This window comes from Magnolia sinica, chromosome 10, assembly GCF_029962835.1.
Source record: "Magnolia sinica isolate HGM2019 chromosome 10, MsV1, whole genome shotgun sequence".
Taxonomy (NCBI): Eukaryota; Viridiplantae; Streptophyta; class Magnoliopsida; order Magnoliales; family Magnoliaceae; genus Magnolia; species Magnolia sinica.
Window position 1 is genome coordinate 24086773 of NC_080582.1, and position 22466 is coordinate 24109238.

The 22466-nt window shown below is 41.0% G+C and overlaps 1 protein-coding gene across 2 annotated transcripts in view; it reads left to right on the top strand.

Annotated features, from left to right (window-relative positions):
• The first annotated feature begins 4045 nt into the window (after positions 1-4045).
• Positions 4046-22466, top strand: part of LOC131258197 (WEB family protein At5g55860-like) — a 41495-nt gene continuing 23074 nt past the window's right edge. For both annotated transcript variants that reach the window (XM_058259323.1, XM_058259324.1), the window contains exon 1: positions 4046-4300. The gene's annotated coding sequence lies outside the window, so the exon portion shown is untranslated. The remainder of the gene's footprint in view (positions 4301-22466) is intronic.

The following is a 22466-nucleotide window of genomic DNA, read 5'->3' on the forward strand; positions in this document are numbered from 1 at the left end:
CCATCCATGCAGATTTTTCCTCTAAATTGGTGTTTTCATTGATCTGACGGTTAGATCATCCCGAAGTTGGACATCAACGGTTAAAAGGTCTTAATGGGCCATTTGTAAGGCTTTTGTAATATATTATTAACTGATACTAATATTAATATAATTTTTTATTATTTTTGTATCTTACCTATAATTACAATATTTAAAATCTCATATATATAAATATAATTTTAATATTAACATACCACTAATTACATTCATTAATATACTTAATTCTTAATATACAATATTATATTTAATTAAAACTATATTTGTATTTAATAATATTGTTAAATATAAATTTTCATTAAAATATCTAATGATTTTTATATACATACGGATATAAAAATATTCACTGCTATATTATTATTTAAAATTTGATTTTATGTTGTGAAATTATTTTTCATTGTGTTTATTTAATATAATATTGTTTTCATAATGTCTTATATACATTAAATACATATGTATCATTTTAGCATGAAATTTTAAATCTTTACACAGTATATACACTTCATAGTGTATATATATTTAGGTTGTATTATTCTTTGTATTTATATTAAATTAAATTACATGGTAACACTCGAGTACTGGAAAGTACGGGGTGTTACAGGCAGGTTGTTATGAGACTCTGATAGGCGGAGATTGTCTCACATGACCGCACGGTATGCGTAGGATTGATGCATGACTAGATTGTATGACTCATACATCTTCCATTATGTGTTGTAATTATTATATGCCCTAGCGACATAAGGGCCGTAGCCTCCACAGGCATGTCGTGGATGGCCAGATGGGACACCGAAAATCTATTGCTAGCATCGGGGTGTCATAGATGTCCCCGTGTGAACATTTCTAAACTCCGTGGTCAGGAGACGCCCCAACGTCTAGATCGAGTGGATACATGAACACCCAAGTGCAGAATACCAGTGGGCCGTGTCTCCCACTGTGTCGTAGTCGGTTGGAAAGGGGTTGTGGCCTTACCTGCCCGAGGGTAATGCACATAGCCAGGCTGAGTTTGACCAGCTCGTAATTGGGTCCGCTATCGACGTGCCGGGTAGATATTGGCTGACTACTGGTTAGGCGGATAGTGAGGTCTCTTCCACTTATATGGTTGCTCGTCCAGTGGGCCGGCGATTGCATCTAGAGTATAGTAGACCCCAGTGATGATACCAGAGATGTACGATGTTGATATGTGGACTTATTGAGCAAGAGTTGTAGACTAACATCTTACTCATTCATTCGTTCATTCACTATCAACTCGTGCTAGTGGTGCACAATTAATTTAATATGTGTAGATTCGTAATGGCTAGGATTTCGGTTAGGCACGTGACTAATCTGAGATCAGGAGTCTACCACATTGAGCCTGATCATCCAAATTTAGGTATTAGACTGGTTTGGATAGAAGTCCCTTATGATGGACCCTATAGCCTGCGATACTACGTACTATCAATCCGACTTCACATTTCAACTTGGTCATTTCATTCGCATTGCATATCGCATACTGCATCCGCAGCATATGGTATTTTAAGTTGCTATGTTTCTGCATCTATATGACCTAGATGATCCTGATGGTATTTATGAACTTGCCCACATGTTTCCGCATTACTCTGATATTGTACGATTTATGGATTACCAGTATTTCCGCTTACTTTGATATTTATATGCTTGACATGTGCATTGTACACACTTTCACTACCCTCTAAGCTTTTTATAAGCTTATACACGATAGATGCGTACAAGTGACATTAGGTCGCAGCAGCGTTGAGCTTGGAGCGTGCAGTTGTCTTCTGGAGCTTTGATTTTTGATATATGTATTTCCCTTTTAGCACTGTATTCAACTATTTATATTAGTAGATATGTGATGATGATGTTGCTTTTGTAATTTAGGTATACTTGTGGTTATGCTTCTTATGAGATATATGTACGTTGGAAAATCCTTATTGTAGGATCCCAAGATCGGAACTTGGTGTATGGGCGTTGGGAGTTGAGAATGGAGTACTACGGAGGCTGTCGGCATCGGATTTGGCGATCCGAAATTCTGTGAGCCCGTTTTCTGAGTTTTGGGCGTGATAGGTTAGGTGGATGGATTTGGAGTGTTGTGGGTAAGAGGTTTGAGAGAGACTTATTTGCCTTATATAGAGGCTAAAAGTAGTTGTTTAAGAGGCCTATTATAACTACTCATGTAGCAATAAATTAGTCTATGTAGAAAATACTACATGTGGCTAGCCATTGTGTCTAGACAGCTAATATGCAATTGTTTTTTCACATGTAAAATGGTCAAAAACTGCTAAATAACAGCTAATTTCTCACCAACTATTATAAACAGTCAATTGTAGTTATTACCTTGGACCAAAACGTCCAAATACCCTGGAGCTAGCTTATATAAACTGAGCTTGGATGGTTCATTTCAACATTACAAACATTCAATTCATTCTCTCATATGAATCAATAAAGTTTAAAGTGTTCTTTGATCAAGTTAACGGGTTCAATACGAACCTAAGCCAGCCAGTCTACAAGAACCATAACACTGTAGTGGTCTAAACAAGCAAGAATCAGACCAACATGGTGGTCTAATTCTAAAAATATTAGATTGATCTTAAACTTCTATGACCCTTAATAAGCATTTAAAACCACTAGTTCACCGTGTGGATAAGACACATGCACCATGGAGGTACCATAGATTTTTGACACTAGCTAATTTGCTTGTGTTGGGATTGCTAGCCAAACCGCATCCAAATCAGGGAAGCCGATTGGCTACTGTACCTCACACCAGCTATATATCTATTGTATCGATGTTAGCAAGGTTTGTGGGTTTGATCATAAGGTATGTGTTATATCAAAACTATCCATCCATCCATTTGTTGAGATTGTCTTAAGGCTTGAGATGAAAAATAAGAGATCTAACTATCAAGTGGACTATATTGCAAAAAGCGGTGGCATATTGAAGGTCTACCATTGAAGCTCTTTTTGTGGTTATAGAAGTTTTGGATCAATATGAAATTTGTTTTTTCTCTTCATTCATGCCTATGTAACGTCTTGAGCAAATTGGATGGAAAATAAACGCTGCAGTGGCCCAATGAATTGTTTAATTGTGAAAATCATTATCTCCGGTGTTATTTATGGTGTGGTCCAGATAATCTCTGGATATGATTATTTTTTTACATAATGCTCAAAAATGATCTCCAAAAATAGGTGAACAGTGTAGATATAATAAATACGTCACTGTGTGGCAATGTAACTTTGATATCCTTTGAACCGTTCGTATAACTCGGAGACCGAGGAGCGTAGTGCTCGTCTTCGCTCAACACGTACCTAAGGCAGCTATATTGCTGGTGTAAGGTACACCAGCCAATCGCTTCCCAAATCAGGCCTACTTCTGACGATTTAAATGCGTAATTTAGGTGCAGATAACAGCAGTGAATGGATCAGATGCTACACATTCGTTCCCTGGTAGAATATGGTACGCGATGTGCCATTAAACCTCACGCGAGCGAATGCGCAGCATTCGTCCAACGCAACGGTACAAAAGCGAGCGATTCGAAAACAAACCATCGGTTTTTTTAGCATTCCCTCTCTCTCTGCAACCGACATTTTAGTACTGCAAAAACACAGAGAAAAGGAGACACTCATGCGCGAATAGATCAAGGCAGCGATTCGCACGACACGTGAAAATTATCCACATGAATGCAAGATCCCATCTATTCAATAGATTGAATCCACCTTGAAATTCGTTTAGTTAAAAAATACACCTATCCAATCATTAGATGGCCCATGCATGAGTTAGAGAAACGGACGGTCAGGAGAAAACCGCAGTCGATACTCGACGTTCATTTAACCCAACTAAGTAATGTGACGGATGACCCCACCTGACGAATATCCTAAACCTTTTTCACGTATGAGGATCTTCTACGTGTGCCGAGAATCGACCCTTTAAATCCTCTTCGCGCGAATATCCACAGTTGATACAAAGCTGACCTGGCCTTTCCCTTGCAGGGTTGCAGGTATAAATGCCTTAAAACTACTTCCGAACATTCAAACCATTCGAACCTTTCTCTTGAAACCGCCTCTCTCCCACCAAGAAAGCCACCAGTGGTTTCGTCCATTACAGCTTCTCTGATCTTCTTCTTTGGAATTTCCAGCATTCTGACGAAAATGCCCTTATTGGCGTCTGCTTGTTTTCCTTGATTGATTCTAGAAGGTTCTAGAAGTTGCATTGGATCGTTTGGTTGCCTTCAAATGGTGTTTTAGGGTTTCCCTTTTCTCAAGTAATCCTCAGGTATATTGTTTTTCCTTTTTTTTTTTTTTTAAAATAAAACTTTTATCAGGGTGTGTTTCGTTGCACCAAATTTCAAGAAATATCGTGAAATTTTGCACCGAATTAGACTGATTAATAATGGATTATCATGATATTTGGTGCAACCAAACGCAGCCTAATCTCTCTCTCTCTCTCAAAAAAAAAAAAAAAAAAAAAAAAAAACCAAACGCAGCCTAATAAATAACAATTTATCTTGTTTTCTTGCAATCTGTTTTCGTTGCCACTGCTGCTAATTTTTTTCTTTCTTTCTTTCTTTCTTCTTCTTCTTCTTCTTCTTTTTCGGAAATTTGGAAAATTTTCTGTGTTGGGTAAATTTATAATTATGCATATGTGAAATGCTTAGGGTGTATTTTGATGCCACCCATTTTTTTTTCATTAAATCTGCAAGTGATATGAGGGTGCCGGGACGCTGCACTCTCCTTAGTTTTGCAAGAAATGGGGTTACCAAGGCATTGCTTGAACGCTTCTCACTAATGTGTTAAAATATGAGATGCTTTTGAATTTCTGAACCCTCGTCATAAAAAAACATATTTGGGTGAAATTTCAGGTCAGCTGGATACTTGAATAGGCCACATCTCATGTTTAATTCCAGCCATTGGTATGCTTCCGCCAGGAGAAAATGCGTTAAAACACATTTTTTAATGGCATCCAAACATGCCCTATAGGATTGAATAAACACGCAAACAGGCTGCCAAGCATCCTGACTCAACAACCTACATGGTGTCAATGTAGTGCACTTGTGAGGGCTGCATTTCCGTTTGTTAGGCAGACAGTACTTAACATGTGCTCTGGCCATAATTGGGTTGGTTCTTTCATCAGGTGGGGCAGGCATTTACGGTTAATGTGGAACATTAGTGACTTTATTTTTTCTGAGAAATGTGATGGGTACTTGCAGTTGAATTGTACTGTGCTTACATTGGCACCTGTGTGCAAAATCTGGTTGTTCATCTGGTGGTCCCTCTGTTTATTTTCTCTGTCCCAAAAAAAAAAGAAGAAGGCCAGATGGGTCTTAAGCTGTTCCACAGCCTATGAAAAAAATGGATGGTTTAGAAAACTGACAAATGGCTCTGCACTCAACATGCACATGAGGGCCCCTGATAACTGGACAAGCCAAATTTTGGGCCAAAGTATACGCAGTGCAGTCCACGTGATGAGTAATGAATGACCCAGATCTTGCACAAGTGGAACATTGGCACTTGTGGGCCTTTGAATAGTCATGCAGAGCCTATTTCTTTAGCCATCATTTTTCTAGGAAACTTGTGGGCTGTGGCCCTAAATATGAGCCAATCACCTTTTTTTTTTGAAAGATCAATCGGCTTGTTTTTGGGCCTAGTGCACATAAGTGGCTGCCTAATGAACTGTTATAATACCTCATATGTAGTTGTGTTATGGTGCTAACTTCTCTTTAGGCACGAATAATCCCAAACCCCACTAGGCAATCTTTCCATGGGAATTCTGATCCTTTTAGACAACCATATGAGTCTCTCGCTCTCTTCAATGCGATTTGTCAACACCATGCCTTGGAAACAGTGGAACCCCTCCTTGAAGTGAACACGTGGGCATAAGTGAAGTTGTCATGGTTAAGTTGCAAAAATCTCCGTGGTTGGAATCATCAAAGTTCATTTTCGTTGGTTCAATTTGGCATGGGGAAAAGTCCATCCACACAATTTCCATTTCCCCTAAGGCCATGTTTGGAAACGATGGATTCCATGCCAAACAATGGAAAAGGAAAAAGGATTTCCTGTTGATGTGATGTTTTGTGTTGTTTGGAAAGCAAGGAAAAAGGTGGATTCCACCAAGCAATGGTTACACTTTTCCATAATTTGGATTCTTGGTACGATACACTAGGTAAATATTGTGAGAGGAATATGAGATTTCCACCGACTATCCAAACAAGAACTTGATTTTTTTTTTTTTTGAAAGATGATGAAATTTTATTAGAAAAGCTCGCTAAAGCAAAAGTTAGGTGAGGAAAGAATACAACTCCAAACTACAATGCAAAGAAAGAAGAAAGATTGCAAACATCCATTGACTTAATGTTGAACGCCCAACCCACCACTTCTATTTTAATTTTCGTCACCACATCTTCCACAAATGCACTCCTACTATGGAAAGAACCCATATTCCGTCCCTCCAAATCACCCAAAGCACTACCATTATGATGAGCTAACACATCGCCTTCCCTATCCTTATTCCTTCGTTGTGCCAAGCCCACAAGATGTCTTCCATAGACTGTGGCATCACCTACGAAGTTTTGAATACTAGAAAGAAGCATTCCCACACCTTCTGAGGGCCTGCTTGGATTGCCACTTACCATGGTATTGTATTGCAAATGAGCAATCATGACTTGCCCATTACACTGAAAGTGGCTGTTAGTGTATTTTGACTAACTAAAGCATGTGTTTCGATAAAGATGTAAATTTCTGGACTTTCCACCGACCAATCATGTGTTTGGAAGGGAGGTAATTAGGCATGTGGGGTCCACATTAATGAATGGACAACTTAGATATACAATGCATACATTAAGGTGGACCCCATGATCAGGGTGGTACCCAAATCGCTTGTTTTGGGTACCAAGTGGTGTTGTAGTGAGATGTATTTTCTGTGGGATATCTTCAATTACACTGACATAATGTCAGGGGAAATCCACGGGTTTGAATTTTGTCTCTCTATTTTTGGCAAACACACTTAACGTAAAATCAAGGATGAAATTTCCAGTATTTGCTGTGGATGTAATCATATCCAAATAGGCCTTGAGTGAAAGCGTAGTGGATGAAAAGGTGATCAGTGGACTCTGCATTGTTTATGCGCATAACGGAAATGTTGGGGGGAGGATCTTAGATCTCTTTTGGAGATTATTAATGGTCAATACCCTTTTCCCACCAACCAGCCAAACGGAAGCCACAACTCTAGGGGGACTGGGGGAGCTCAATAGAACTCTGCATGGGAAGGGTAACTTGATGTGATAATCAAAGGTGATTTTCGAATCAAATTGTAGAAAGATCGAATAGAAAAGTGGCCCGAGTTGTGCACGTGTTGCACCATGGAGTCCTCTCCTTAGCTTGCTCGATCTATCAAAAAAAGATCGAGGGCATCTAAATAGGGACAAAGTGTGGCATATTGGCAAACATAGGTTTTATCAAGGTTAAGCACCCTCCCAAAGAAAGATGGCATTGCTTCTAGCTTGAGAGCTTTCTCTTGATCCTTTCTATGATCTTATACCAGAGGTGCTTAGCCAACCTCTCAATATACAAAGGAAGGCCCATGTATGTTGAAGGAAAAGACCCCACCCTACACCTAAAAATGACCAACCTTGACACTTCAAGCTCTCTTGATCATTTTAGTGATCTTATCCCAGTGGTGCTTAGCTAGCCTCGCGAAGGAAAAGACCCAACCCCACACCTAAAAATGGCCAATCTACACTTCATCCTTGTCCAGCCTCACACCTAGCATCTCACTTTTAGAAGTTTTAGTAATGTTAAGCGTCAAACATGAAACCCTTTAAAAATGACCAACCTTGACCTCTCTTGATCGTTTCAATGATCTTATCCCATAGGTGCTTAGCCGGCCTCCCAATATACAAAGGAAGGCCTATGTATGTCGTGAAGGAAAAGACCCAACCCTACACCTAAAAATGACCAACCTCGACACTTCATCCTTGTCCAGCCTCACACCTAGCATCTTACTTTTAGTAATGTTAAACTTCAAACGTGAAACTTGAAACATCTTACTATCTTCCACAAGTTATCCACCATTGCCTTGTCAGCGTCTCAAAGTAAAATTGTATCATTGTCATATTACAGATGATTAATTTGAGCACTTGTGTTTGCCACCTTAAAACCTCTGATTAAACTACTTGACTTTAAGTAACATTCTGTTGAGGGGTTTTGCAACAACCACAATTAGGAAAGGAGATAGAGGATCACTCTGCCTAAGTCCCTTCAAGGCCTTAAAGAAACATTTTGTTTCTGGCGATCTATTGACCAAGACAAAAAAAACACCCAAACGAATACATTCTTAAACCCAATTCCTCTATTTATGCCTATACCCATAGATTTGGATATTGGTATCACACTAGTCAATACGGCCATATCGTATCCATATTGGCACAAGATGATATGCGATACGGGATCGTACTAGCCCGATTAAAAAAAAAGAAGATTTTTATCGGCCTATACAAGGCATATCAACACATGATATGGGGCTGATACGGGTTGATACACCAATAAAAGCCCTCTTTATTTATTTATTATTTTTAAATTCACTCATGTCTCTTCTTCTTCTTCTTTATTTATTTATTTATTTTTCCATTTAAACCATGGAGCAAGCTTAAAAAATAAAAGCTCATTTTAGGCTGTACCTATTTTGGGATCAAAACAAATAATTTGAATGCAATTTTTGTTGTATTTCAATGTAAAGGCCCTAATTCACCAAATCATGCTTGATTTATGTTCAATTGGGGTCCATCTTTAACAAGTCAAACAGACACACAAACGTTCTCATCAAAGAATGGTTTGATGCACCATCATATGCATGTTCAGAATATGAAAAAAGGAAGAAGATAGATTCTTGAATTTCTTATTATTTTATTTTTTTTCCTAATATTTTTCTTAGTTCTTTGGCTTAATTTTTTTGGACCAATATTGACGCAGGACAGCCCTAGTTATGATGCATGCTCATGGACATAATTAAACAGCGGAAATAAAAGGAATAAATGATCTAAAATTCTAACAGTAATCATCATAACTAAGAAAATCATAAAGGAAACATGCAATGGAGCGGGCTATCACTACAACCATGGATTATGGAATTCAATTACTACTTAGGTTGGATCCGGCGAGGGATGAGACCTCCCGATCTTGCATGGTCATACCCAATCGATCAATGAAGATCACTAGTCCGAAGAACCAAGAAGTTTCTTGGATTATGGATTTGAGAAATTGGGGGTTTAGGGTTTAGATTGGTTCTCAAGATTTTGATCGAAGAAGGATTAGCCAAAACTGGAAAATAGAAGGAAGAAAACTATTACCTTGAAGAAGTTGGAGGGGCACAAGAAGAAATTAGAAGAAGAAGATCAAGGGAAGAGAAGAAGCACCATTAGAGAGAAGAGAGGAAGGAGGCAACCAAAGGGTTTGCTTTTCATTAATCAATAGTTAAAATTCGAGTTTAGGGCTTTAGCCTACTTAAATAAGCAAATAAAGATATAAAATTACTAAAAGACCCCTAGAATAAGCAAATAAAGACATAAAATTACTAAAAGACCCCTAAGTCAAAAACGCTCAAATAACATAAGCACGGGAAAGTTTGGGCGCTCGGTCTTCTTTCTCCAATCTTCCTTCACATGTGCCTTCCCTGAGTGAGGTCTTCTATATGTCCAATCACATGTGAAAGGTCTTCAGCTCCTCAATAGTCGCCTATCCACAAGGATGACACTTGTGGTTGGCGCTTTCTTCGTTGGTACACCTTGAATGCGCTTGTGTCCGCATCAATTCCCCTCGGGTGAGAAAAACTCGACTCCGACGAGTTGAAACTTTTGTAGCGCTCGAGTAGATCTGGATCAATACCCTGCAATGCGTCGCTGGACAGCCACGTAGATTCAGACGATGGTTTGTTCTTCCACTTGACAAGATACCTTTGGAAACCCCCATCTCTCGTGGATACTATCTCGTCATCCAAGATTTCCTCAATTGCTTCTTTATGGGTAATGGGTGGAGGAGGGGGTGGAAGGGGTTGGGTAACAAACTCAGAAAAAGGCCATGAAAGGGACGATGTATCAATAATGGGAGTATGGGCACGGGTTAGATCTTCCACATTAAAAGTTGGATTAATGCTCATTTCAGGTGGAAGGTCAACCTAATACGCGTTGGACCCAACCTTTTGTAATATCTTGAATGGTCCAGCACTACGCGCTTGTAATTTCTTTGCAGATCCTTGAGAGAATCGCTCTGGCCTTATTCGCACCATTACAGTCTCCTTCTTGAAATTCTTGCACTCTACGATGAGAATCAACTGAAACTTTATAATCATCATTGCTCTTATTTAACCGTTGTCTAATATGTGTATGCAAATCATGAATATGGCGTGTGAATGCATCGGCTGACTCAGAAGACCTTTGTGTAACAGACATAGGTAAGAGATCTATGGGCATTTTAGGTTTATAACCACTTACAATTTCAAAAGGACTCAACCCTGTAGATCTATTAACTGACCCATTATAAGCAAGTTCAGCAGTTGGTAAAATTAGGTCCCAAGTCTTAACATGTTCACCCACTAGACAACGTAGAAGATTTCCAAGGCTACGGTTTACCACTTCAGTTTGACCATCTGTTTGTGGGTGGTAAGCAGTAGAAAATTGCAAACGAGTTCCCATAATGTGCCACAGTGTCTTCCAAAAATAGCTAGTAAATCGAACATCATGATCAGACACTATGGTTTTAGGTAACCCATGGAGACGCACCACACCATAAAAAAAGAGATGAGCAACATGAGACGCATCTGACGTCTTCGAACATGGGAGGAAATGCACCATTTTAGAAAAACGGTCCACAACGACAAAAACGGAATCGTGCTTTTTTATAGTCTTGGGAAGCCCGAGCACGAAGTCCATACTAATATCCTGCCACGGAGCATGTGGCACTAGCAATGGCGTGTACAGCCCGGTATTTTGCTTTCTTTGTTTTGCCAGCTGACATGTTCGACACTGCCCTAAAACTTTGGCTACGTCTCGCTTGAGGCTTGGCCAATAGAAACGATCTTCCACGAGGGCAATGGTCTTATCACGACCAAAATGGCCAGCTATCCCTCCTGAATGAAGCTCCCAGATGAGGAATTCACGAAGGGACATACGGGGAATACAAAGTCTGTCTCCCTTGAAAAGAAAGCCATCTTTAAGAACATATTCACCCATAATATGCTGGTCACTAGAGAGCGACGCGTAAGTACCCCCAAAATCAGGACATATGGGGTATTCATCTTTCAGTTGCTCAAATCCGACTACCTCTACACTCAAGGAGTTGAGCAACGCCACTCTCCTACTAAGGACATCCGCTGGTTTGTTTTCAACCCCGGCCTTGTGTTTCAAAACAAATGAATATTCCTCAAGAAACGCTACCCACTTGGCATGCCTTGGGTTGAGTTTCTTCTGAGAATGCAAATATCTCAAAGTCTCATGGTCAGAAAACAAAACGAATTCTTGCGGTAGGAGGTAGTGTCGCCAATGTCTCAGGGATTGCACTACCGCATAAAATTCTTTGTCGTAAGTGGAGTATTTTTGTTTTGCCTCATTCAGTTTCTCACTGAAATAGGCCACTGGGTGTCCTTCTTGATTCAACACTCCACCTATACTGACACCAGACGCATCGCACGCTACTACAAAGACTTTAGAAAAGTCAGGTAGACGCATGACAGGAGCTTCCACCATCTTGCCCTTAATTTCTTTAAAAGCCTTGACGGCGGCTTTAGACCACACGAACTCTCCCTTTTTCATGCACTCGGTAATGGGAGCCATGATCGTGCTAAAACCCCTAATGAACCGACGATAAAAAGTTACTAGGCCGTGAAAACTTCGCACCTCTTGAATGTTCCTTGGTTCTGGCCACTCAACTATGGCCCTGACTTTTTCAGGGTCTGCGCGCATCCCTTCAGATGTCACTATAAATCCTAAGAACACAACTTGGCTAGACATGAATGCACATTTCTTAAGATTAGCATACAACTTTTCCTTCCTAAGGACACTGCAGACCTTCTTTAAATGTTCAAGGTGTGATTCCTTAGTGGTACTATAAATAAGAATATCGTCAAAGTACACCACTAGGAATTTTTCCATGAACGGCCTCAAAGCTAGTGTCATCACCCGCATGAAAGTACTGGGTGCGTTAGTCAAGCCGAAGGGCATGACCAACCACTCACACAACCCATCTTTCGTCTTAAACGCCGTCTTCCACTCATCTCCTGGGCGTATACGGATTTGGTGATATCCACTCTTGAGGTCTATCTTAGAGAATATAGTGCACCTGGCCAATATGTCAAGCATATCATCAAGTCTAGGTATAGGGAACCTATACTTGACAGTAATTTTATTTATGGCACGGCTGTCCACACACATGCGCCACGTGCCGTCTCTCTTTGGCGTCAACAATGCAGGCACGACACACGGGCTCATACTCTCTTGGATGAAACTCTTTTGCAGAAGCTCATCAACTTGCTTCTTCAACTCTGCATGCGCTACAGGGTTCATCCTGTAGTGAGGAAGGTTCGGTAGAGTAGACCCTAGGAGAAGATCAATGACATGCTGTATGTCCCTCATAGGTGGCAACTCATTCGGTAAGTCTTCAGGAAATACATCACTATATTCCTTCAGGACCGAGGTCATCTCACGGGGCAACTCTGATGGAACCTCAGGTGTAATTTCTCTAGCCACAAGGGCATACACCATAGAATCCTCCTTAGCCTCTTTTTCAAACTCTCTTGCGCTGATTATATGTAAAGACTTAGGTTTGGATTTCCCCATTTCTCTAGGCTCACTTGCCTTCTCATCCTTCTTCTTCCCTAGTGTATTCTCAGGTGGCATGAGATTAAGTTTGATCTTTTTACCATTATACATAAAAGTACACGCATTCGAACGGTTAAAGATCGTGACATCATTATCGAATAGCCATGGTCTACCTAGGATAACATGTCCCACATCCATAGGTAAAACATCACACCACAGAGACTCTTTGTATGACGCAAACTCGATGGGGACTAGACATTGCTGGGTGACAGGTAGGGATGTCTTGTCAACCCAAGAAACTTTATACGGGTCTGGATGAGGTGTGGATTTCAGTTTTAAGCGATCTAAGGTGCTAGTGGAAATCACATTCTGACAACTTCCACTGTCCACTATCACCTTACAATTCTTTTCACCACACTTGGCAATAGTGTAGAAGATAGTGCTTCGACGCCAGTCAGTATTACTTCTAGACTGAGCTAACACACGCCTGACTACTGCAAGCGTTGCTTCTCCATCCACTTCTTCTTCATCAGTAAGTCCTCCTTTAGGGTGATACTCTTCAACTTCATAATCACCCTGGTCATCTCTACCCTCGTGGGACTCGCCTATAACTAAGGCTCTCCCACGGCTCTTCGTAGGACACTGATTAGACATGTGGCCAAGGTTGCCACACTCATAGCACCTCACTTGGCTCATGTTACTAGGACCGGCACCAAGAACCCCTTTGCCCTTGTCCTCCCTAGGCCTAGACGGAATGGTCGCCTGTGCCCTAGGATGATTACCAATATTAGGTCTAGTTCCTTGGGAACTAGATCTAGCACTGGAGTCTCGGGACTCAAAACGACGAACGACAGGAGCCTCCAGATATTGCTCTAACTCCTGCACGACTTGATATGCTTCATCTAAGACCGTTAAGAGCCGAGTAATAAGCTCGCGCTGAAGATCTGCACAAAGGCCCGTCTTAAAACGCGAGAGCGTTACTAGAGGGTCTTCTCGGATATCACATCGCATCACATACTCTTCAAATTTAGCGATGTAGTTAGCGGTAGGTATTGACCTTTGGCGTAAGGATTGCCATTGGTCAAAGAGCTTCTGACGGTATGGGAGAGGAATGTACTTCTCCTTCAACTTCTCTTTCATCTCATACCAATGTGTGATAGGGGCTCTACCAACTCTCTCTATCCTACGCTCGGTGTTGGTCCAGAAGAGCTTGGCTTGACCCACAAGCTTTATCTTAGCAAACTGCATTTGACAGTTTTCTGACATGCCATACCACTCAAAGTAGTGGTCCATGTCAGCAACCCAGTCAAGGAATGCCTTGGGATCCAAGCGCCCATCAAAACTCGGGGCCTCAACTCTCACACTCTTCATCGCACGCTCATCTGGATCATAGCGGTCTTGATGACCACATGTGGCTCGTGCCTCTCGCACCACACCACGACCGTTACCACGATCTCTATCCTCACTACCACCATGTGTGGCAGCGCGTTCTTCAATGATTTCTTCCACTTGGGAGTGCGCATTTTCCCCTACAGCGGGGTTTTCCTTTTGGGACGCCTCTAGTTGCTCCACCTTAGTCATGGTAGTGGTAATTTGGTTCTTAAGGCGGGCAAACTCACGCCTTTGACCCACTTCTAAGGCGGTTATCTTTTGTATCAATTGAGCAAGTTGCTCAGATAACTGCTCGTTATTCATGGTAGGTTGAAGTCCGAAACCTCTACCTCTTCTCGTGGGCATACAATGAAGACTCGAACCAAACTCTACCTAACTAGACTACTAGGTGTCATGACTTTCAAGATGAATGCGATGAATGCAAAACTACTATGAACTGACACAATTAAGTTGAAACAGGAAACAACTCAAATCTGGAAATTTTCCAGATTAGGAACTTTCTAAAATTGGAAAGTTTCTAAAATTGAAAACTTTCTAAACCTGGAACTTTAAGTTAAACCTAAAAATCAAAACCGTAATTTGATAACTCGATCTAAACAAAAACCATGCAAGCCTAGGCTTTGATACCAAATTTGACGCAGGACAGCCCTAGTTATGATGCATGCTCATGGACATAATTAAACAGCGGAAATAAAAGGAATAAATGATCTAAAATTCTAACAGTAATCATCATAACTGAGAAAATCATAAAGGAAACATGCAATGGAGCGGGCCATCACTACAACCATGGATTATGGAATTCAATTACTACTCAGGTTGAATCCGGCGAGGGATGAGACCTCCCGATCTTGCATGGTCACACCCAATCGATCAATGAAGATCACTAGTCCGAAGAACCAAGAAGTTTCTCGGATTAGGGATTTGAGAAATTGGGGGTTTAGGGTTTAGATCGGTTCTCAAGATTTTGATCGAAGAAGGATTAGCCAAAATTGGAAAATAGAGGGAAGAAAACTATTACCTTGAAGAAGTTGGAGGGGCACAAGAAGAAATTAGAAGAAGAAGATCAAGGGAAGAGAAGAAGCACTATTAGGGAGAAGAGAGGAAGGAGGCAACCAAAGGGTTTGCTTTTCATTAATCAATAGTTAAAATTTGAGTTTAGGGCTTTAGCCCACTTAAATAAGCAAATAAAGACATAAAATTACTAAAAGACCCCTAGAATAAGCAAATAAAGACATAAAATTACTAAAAGACCCCTAACTAAGTCAAAAACGCGCAAATAACATAAGTACGGGAAAGTTTGGGTGCTCGGTCTTCTTTCTCCAATCTTCCTTCACATGTGTCTTCCCTGAGTGAGGTCTTCTATATGTCCAATCACATGTGAAAGGTCTTCAGCTCCTCAATAGTCGCCTATCCACAAGGACGACACTTGTGGTTGGCGCTTTCTTCGTTGGTACACCTTGAATGCGCTTGTGTCCGCATCAAATATGGGTCGATATCATCCGATATCGATACATGATGCCTGTATCGTATCGTTTTTTGGCTGGGTTGATACGCTCCCCAATATTGATATTCAGAACCATGCTTATACCCCAATCTTCTCAACATGTAATTGGGGAACTCCTTGTCGACATGGTCACATGCCTTCTCGATGTCCATCTTGGATGCTAAACCTCTTTTGGCTTCCCTGTGCTCAGAGTCAATGCACTTATGAGCGATGAGAGCACTTTCCAGAATTTGCCTGCCCGCTATACAACTATTATGGTTCTTGGTGATGACATTCACGAGGACTTCTCGAAGTCTTATGCAAGGATTTTGGAAAATATCTTATAAGGGCCTGCGATGATACTGACGGGCCTAAATCTTAAATTTTCCGTCCCTTCGACCTTCAGAATGATTGCAATAAAAGACGCTCCAAGCTCTTTTGACAATTGGCCCCTCTTAAAGAATTTAACAATAAAATTCACATCTCCCTTAACCACATTCCAGAATATCTAGAAGGAAGCCATGGGATAGCCATCCACTCTAATATGATGCTGTATCTCTTCCCTTTGCTTTTATCTCTTCCTTGGAAATTGGCTTTTCAAGGAATTTCGCCTCAACATTCAACAATTGGTTAAAACCTAGGTTTTCCAATTATCACAAGATAGTAGATTCTTATAGTAATTTGCAAATGCATCATTGACTTGCGCTTTCTCCTCTATTATTTTGCTGTCCACTACTAAACTGATAATCCCAAGGTATTCCATAATGGTAACAGTGGCCGTAACGACCACCACCCTTATCGTTACAATACGGGTCGTAACTTGCAGGGATTTGGGAGATTGGAACCATGGGGCCACTCGATCAAGAGGTCTGCCAAAACTTGTAGGGATTTGGAAGATTTTTATGAAAAGTTATAGAATTTCAGGGTTCCTGCCTGTTGCGAAAATGGCTTCAGAAGCCTTTTCTGAGGATGCCATCTTCTTTGTAATCTGGGAACGAGCAGAAGCTTTGAGTGGCCACGTGATGTATGGGTCTTATCCACACCGTCCATCCATTTTTTCACATCATTTTAGGGTATAAACCCAAAAATAGGCAGATCCAAGGCTCAAGTGGACTACACAATGGGGATTAAACTCTTACCGTTGAAAACTTCTTGGGTGCCACATAAGTTTTGGATGGAGCTAATATTTGTGTTTTCTCTTCATCCAGGTCTACGTAACTTTATGAATAGGTTGGATGGAAAATAAACATCACGGTGGGCCCTAGAAAAGTTTCAATGGTGAGAATCATTACCACTGCTACTTCCTGTGGTGTGGTCCGCTTGGGCCTTGGATCTTTCTCATTTTTAGGCTTATACCCTAAAATGATATGAAAAAAATGGATGGATGGTGTTGATAAGACCCATACATCACGGTGGCCAATCAAAGATACTGCTCGTTCCCAGCTGGAGACGGGCTGTGGTAGGACGCAATTCGGGTACCTTTTTTAATGGATGCGTAGAGACAGACAGACGGTCTTTCATGGGCTCTGTGGGGTCCACATTGATGTATATGTTTTATCCAGGCCGTCCATCCTTCTTTTCATATAATTTAAGGATGTTATACGAAAAATTAAGCAAATCAAGATCTTAGGTGGACCACACCAGAAAAACTGCCGAATGACCATTAAAAGTATTTTATAGGCCACAAACGTTTTGGTTTACACTAATCTTTGTATATTTCCTTCATTCAGTTTTGATTGACCTTATCAACGGTTTGGATAACAAATAAACATTAAGGATTTACTTTAAAAGTAGGCCTTGATATATTTTTAATGGTGAACGTTCAATAATCACTGTTTCATATGGTGTGGTCCACCTGAGATTCGGATGTACTTAATGTTTGGGAAAACGTTCTAAAAGGATCTGTAAACATGAATGGACGGAGTGGATATATAACATATCATCAAAGGTGGGCCCTACAGTAAAGGTAACACCGGCTATGCAGTTACCCGTGTAACACCTAATCCACGCTCCTTAAGTTAAGGGAAAGTGGATTCAGTGCGACTTGCCCCACTAAAAATGGTGGGGCCTACATAAATTTATGTATTGTATATCCATTCTGTCCATCCATTTGGAGAGATTAGTTTAGGTCATAAGACAAATAATGGGTCAAATCCAAAGCCCAAGTGGACCCCAACACACAAAACAGTGGGGATTGAACTCCTACCATTAAAAACTTTGTGAGGGCCACAAAAGTTTTTTATCAAGCTGATATTTGTGTTTTTCCTTGACAACTATTCGTATGAACTTGTGAACATGTTGGATCTAAAATAAACATTATGGTGGATCCCATAAAAGTGGATTCAAGTTTCAACGGTGGGTGTCATTGTCCCCATTGTTATCCATGGTAGGGTCCACTTGAGCTTTGGATCTGCCTAATTCTTTGGCTTAGGACCTAAAGTGATATCTCCAAATGGATGGACGGTGTGGATACATCACATACATAATGGCAAGGGCCACACTGAGGATCCCACGCACATGTTGGTTTCGAAGCAGGGCCGGCGCAAAAATGGTGGTACCCGGATTTCCTAGTAATGCTTTTCGCTCCCACCATGATGTTTCTGAAAAATCCACACCATCCATCTGTTTGTCTAGATCATTTTTGGACATGAGCTAAAAATCAGGTAGATCCAAAACTCAAGACGGCCATAGGAGAAAGAAAACTAGACAAAGTTTTGTACCGTTGAAACCTTCTTGGGCTCCACCTTGATGTTTATATGCCATCCGAACCGTTTGTAAGGCCATTTCCACTGGGATGAAGTGAAAAAACAAAAAACTTAGCCTGATACGAAACTTTTGTGGCCATATGAATGTTTAAACAGTGGTCACTGAATCTTCACTCTTTCCTCTCGTGCGGCCCACTTGAGTTTTGTATCCACCTTATTTTTGGTCTCATGTCCTAAAATGATCTAGAAAAAAGGATGGACGGCGTGGATTTTTCAAAAACATTATGGTGGGCCCCACCTATTATCTCAGCGCAGGAACTTCCTAGGAAATGCCTTCGCACGAAATCGAGTCCAATCGTGATGGCTTACTAATGCTCTGTACCAGTAGCTATTGGTCAGTGCCCTGTGGGCCCCACAATAATGTAAGTGTTTTATCTGCGCCATCCATCCATTTTTCAAATCATTTTAGGGCATTAGCCCAAAAATGAGGTAGATCAAATCTCATGTGGACCACAGTAAAAGAAACGGTGGTGATTGAAGGTTTCATCGTGGGCCTTAGGAAGGTTTCAACGGTGGGTGTCACCGTCCCCACTGTTTTTTGTGGTGGGATCCACTTAGTTGTGTTTTCATACATGTTTTGATACATTTATAAATGTTATACATTATATTTGAATATAGGACAACGCATGGCTTATGACCCTCTACAAAGGAAACCTATTGTCTGCACTTTATTTCTGAGATGTTATGATTTAAAAGCGTGTATTAAAGTTTTTTTTAACAATCCCTGAAGTTTCATTGAAAAATTCAACCATTTTCCCAATATTTCCCCATGTTTTCCAAAAAGTGTGATAAATTATGCGATACAAACGATATATCCCGTGCGATAACCTATACGTATATGTACCCCAAGGGTGTGATACATTGCACGATACCGATATTTCGAACACTGATTATATCTCCGATATGTCACTTTTGTAGGACATTGGAGCCATGTAAATGATGGGGGTTCCAACGCGAACCTTGGATGTCTGGAAAATCAGGCCAATCCCCTCATTACTGGGCTAAACCATTGAAATCAATGGATGACTGCCGGTTTGACTCCATCATACAGTCGTGGCCTGCCTAATGGGTGGATTTTCTAGATTTTGGAGACAGCTGATCTTCAAGTTGGTCACCGTCGTTTACATGGCGTGGATGGCCAACAAGATTGATCCTTCAGCTGGAAAGATGTGGTTGCGTGCTAGTTTAGTTAGGAAGTGGCATGGGTAAATGTTAGTTAGGAAGCTGTGTTTTGGTTATTTTGGAAAAAAAGTAGTGATATATTATTCTTTGGAAAGAGTTAGGAAATGTGTGGGTCAAGAGCTTTGCTATGCCCACGTGTGTATCTAAGGCAAAGGTTTTGGACCTACGATCTAGATCTTAAAGGCAAGTTTTTGGACAGGTCATCATTGAGTTCCAGGTTTAACTTGATGTTGGGGTCCCTTTTTGTAATTGTGGTTATCTTGACAACCAAGTCATCCTAGAGTTTGCTTTCCATTATTAATAAGAGCTCTCATTGAATCTTGAATTGATACCGGATGTCATCTAGTTCCTACGATGTTGGTTATGTGGCTTTTTCTTCCTCATATTATTTGATGTAGGATACATGTGTGGATGTCATGTTTCACATGAGATTATCCAAAGGACAACTCAAAGCATACAGGTTATGGGCCAAGCCCACTAAACAATAATTTCAGTAGAACAATTCACCAAACAGTAATTTCAGCAAGAAAAAATGCATGTCATTTCATTAGAAATCATCCCCACATGCACACGTTCATATAAAGATTAAATCGCAGGATGTCAAGGTTGTTAGAACAACCCCGTAGCACAGAATATCAACAAAATACTCATGGGCAGATTCATACACACATGGAATTTACCATACTCATTCACCACATAAACTTTGTTTAGAGGAGATGAAGATCACGTGGGATATGGGGTGAGATAAATCTGTAATTTGGGAACTGAGGGTTGTGGGAGGAAATTGGGAGAGAGTCTAGGGTAGGTTTTATGTGGGAGGCAGGGACATAGGGTGTCGAGGTTTTGAGTGCAATGGATTGAAGGATTTAGGCTATATAAGATCAAAGATGTGTTTTTAAAGGAGTAGAAGGAGAAGGAAAGACCATACCTTGCAGAAGATAAATACGTAAGCGAGTCATACGCCCACAAAAAGATGAAATCTCATCACCTTGCTCCAAGTCTCATAGAGGGTTCTTCCAAGTCGCATGGAAGAACACTAAGAAATCCAAACCAACCAGAATGTGTAGAAAAATAACAAAACATAAATGGACATTAAAAAATTGAAAAAGGACTTGATCACATGGTGGGCGACCATGTGATCGGACGCGATCCAATGGTTGGATCTCAACCAAACTCTCAAAAACTATCCTGACACTCCAAATAATGCAGCCCATGTTCATCCTCCCAGTTTGGGGTCTTCATGATGCTCATCCTATGCACATGGGGTCTTCAAAGTGGCCCGCGGGCCAGGCCCAAGTAGTGATCACCCAAATAAAGTGTGGGCTGGGTTGGGCCAGGGCCTGGGGCTCTCCTATGGTGACGCTGGTACACTCTGATGTTTGCATCAACTCTCCCCGGCTGAGAAAGTCTCGCCGCTGGTGAGACAAAACTCCTGTAACACTCTAGTAGATCAGGGTCAAGCCATTGTGTCTCTACCTCTGTAATCCACGTGCAGTCTAATGTAGGTCGATCCTTTCACTTGACGAGAAACTTCTGGAATCCACCATGGTGGGTAGAGACTATCTGCTCATCCAGAATGTCCTCGATTTGCTCTCTCATGTGTACAGATGATATGGGGGGTGCAGGCTGAGAGGAAGGCTCAGGTATAGGCCATAGGCCAGGGGACTGATCAGTGGGAGGCTCAAGGTGTGGATCATGAGGTGGGCCTCTAAATGGCACGAGATCTTCCACGTTAAATGTAGACCTGATATTCAATGTAGGTGGAAGCTCGAGAACATACGCATTGGGACCCATACGGTTTAAAATTTTATATGGTCCTGCGCTGCGGGCATGTAATTTCTTAGTAGCACTAGATGGTATCCACTTTGGCCTAATACGGACCATGACCTCATCACCCATTTGAAATTCCTTGAATCGACGGTGCATGTCTACTTGAAGTTTATAATTTATATTACTTGAATTAATTCTTTGCATAATCTCCCTGTGTAAATCATGCATGTAATGTGCAAAGGACTCAGCAGACTCAGAAGGACGACGTGACACAGATATGAGAATCAAATCTATAGGTCTCCTAGGCTTATAACCAAGAACAATCTTAAACGGACTCTTCCCCGTAGGCTTATTTACTGAACTATTATATGCCAACTCTGCAGTTGGCAAGACTGCATCCCAAGTCCTAAGATGATCACCAACCAGACATCTCAACAAGTCGCCTAGGCTCCTATTCACCACCCCAGTCTGGCCATTAGTTTGAGGATGGTATGCCGAAGAAAACTGCAGACGAGTTCCTATAATATGCCATAGTGTCTTCCAAAAATAGCTCACAAACTTGACATCTCGGTCAGAAACTATGGTTTTTGACAAACCATGCAATGGAACAACCTCATCAAAGAAGATCCGAGCAATGTGTGAGGCATTTGACGTCTTGGAGCATGCAATGAAGTGGGCCATTTTGGAAAAACGGTCCACCACGACAAATACGGAATCTTGCTTCTTGATAGTCTTGGGAAGCCCCAACACGAAATCCTTACTAAGATCGTCCCAAGGGGCATATGGCACAAGCAAAGGAGTATACAATCTTGTGTTCTGTTTCTTTTGCTTTGCCAATTGACATGTACGACATTGCCCTACAATTCTAGCCACATTTCGCTTGAGACTTGGCCAGTAAAATCGGTCCTCAACAAGGGTTATCGTTTTATCCCTTCCAAAATGACCAGCTACACCACCTACATGTAGCTCCCATATTAGAAATCCCGTAGGGACGTGCGAGGAATGCAGAGCCGATCTCCACGAAACAGGTAATAATCATGAATG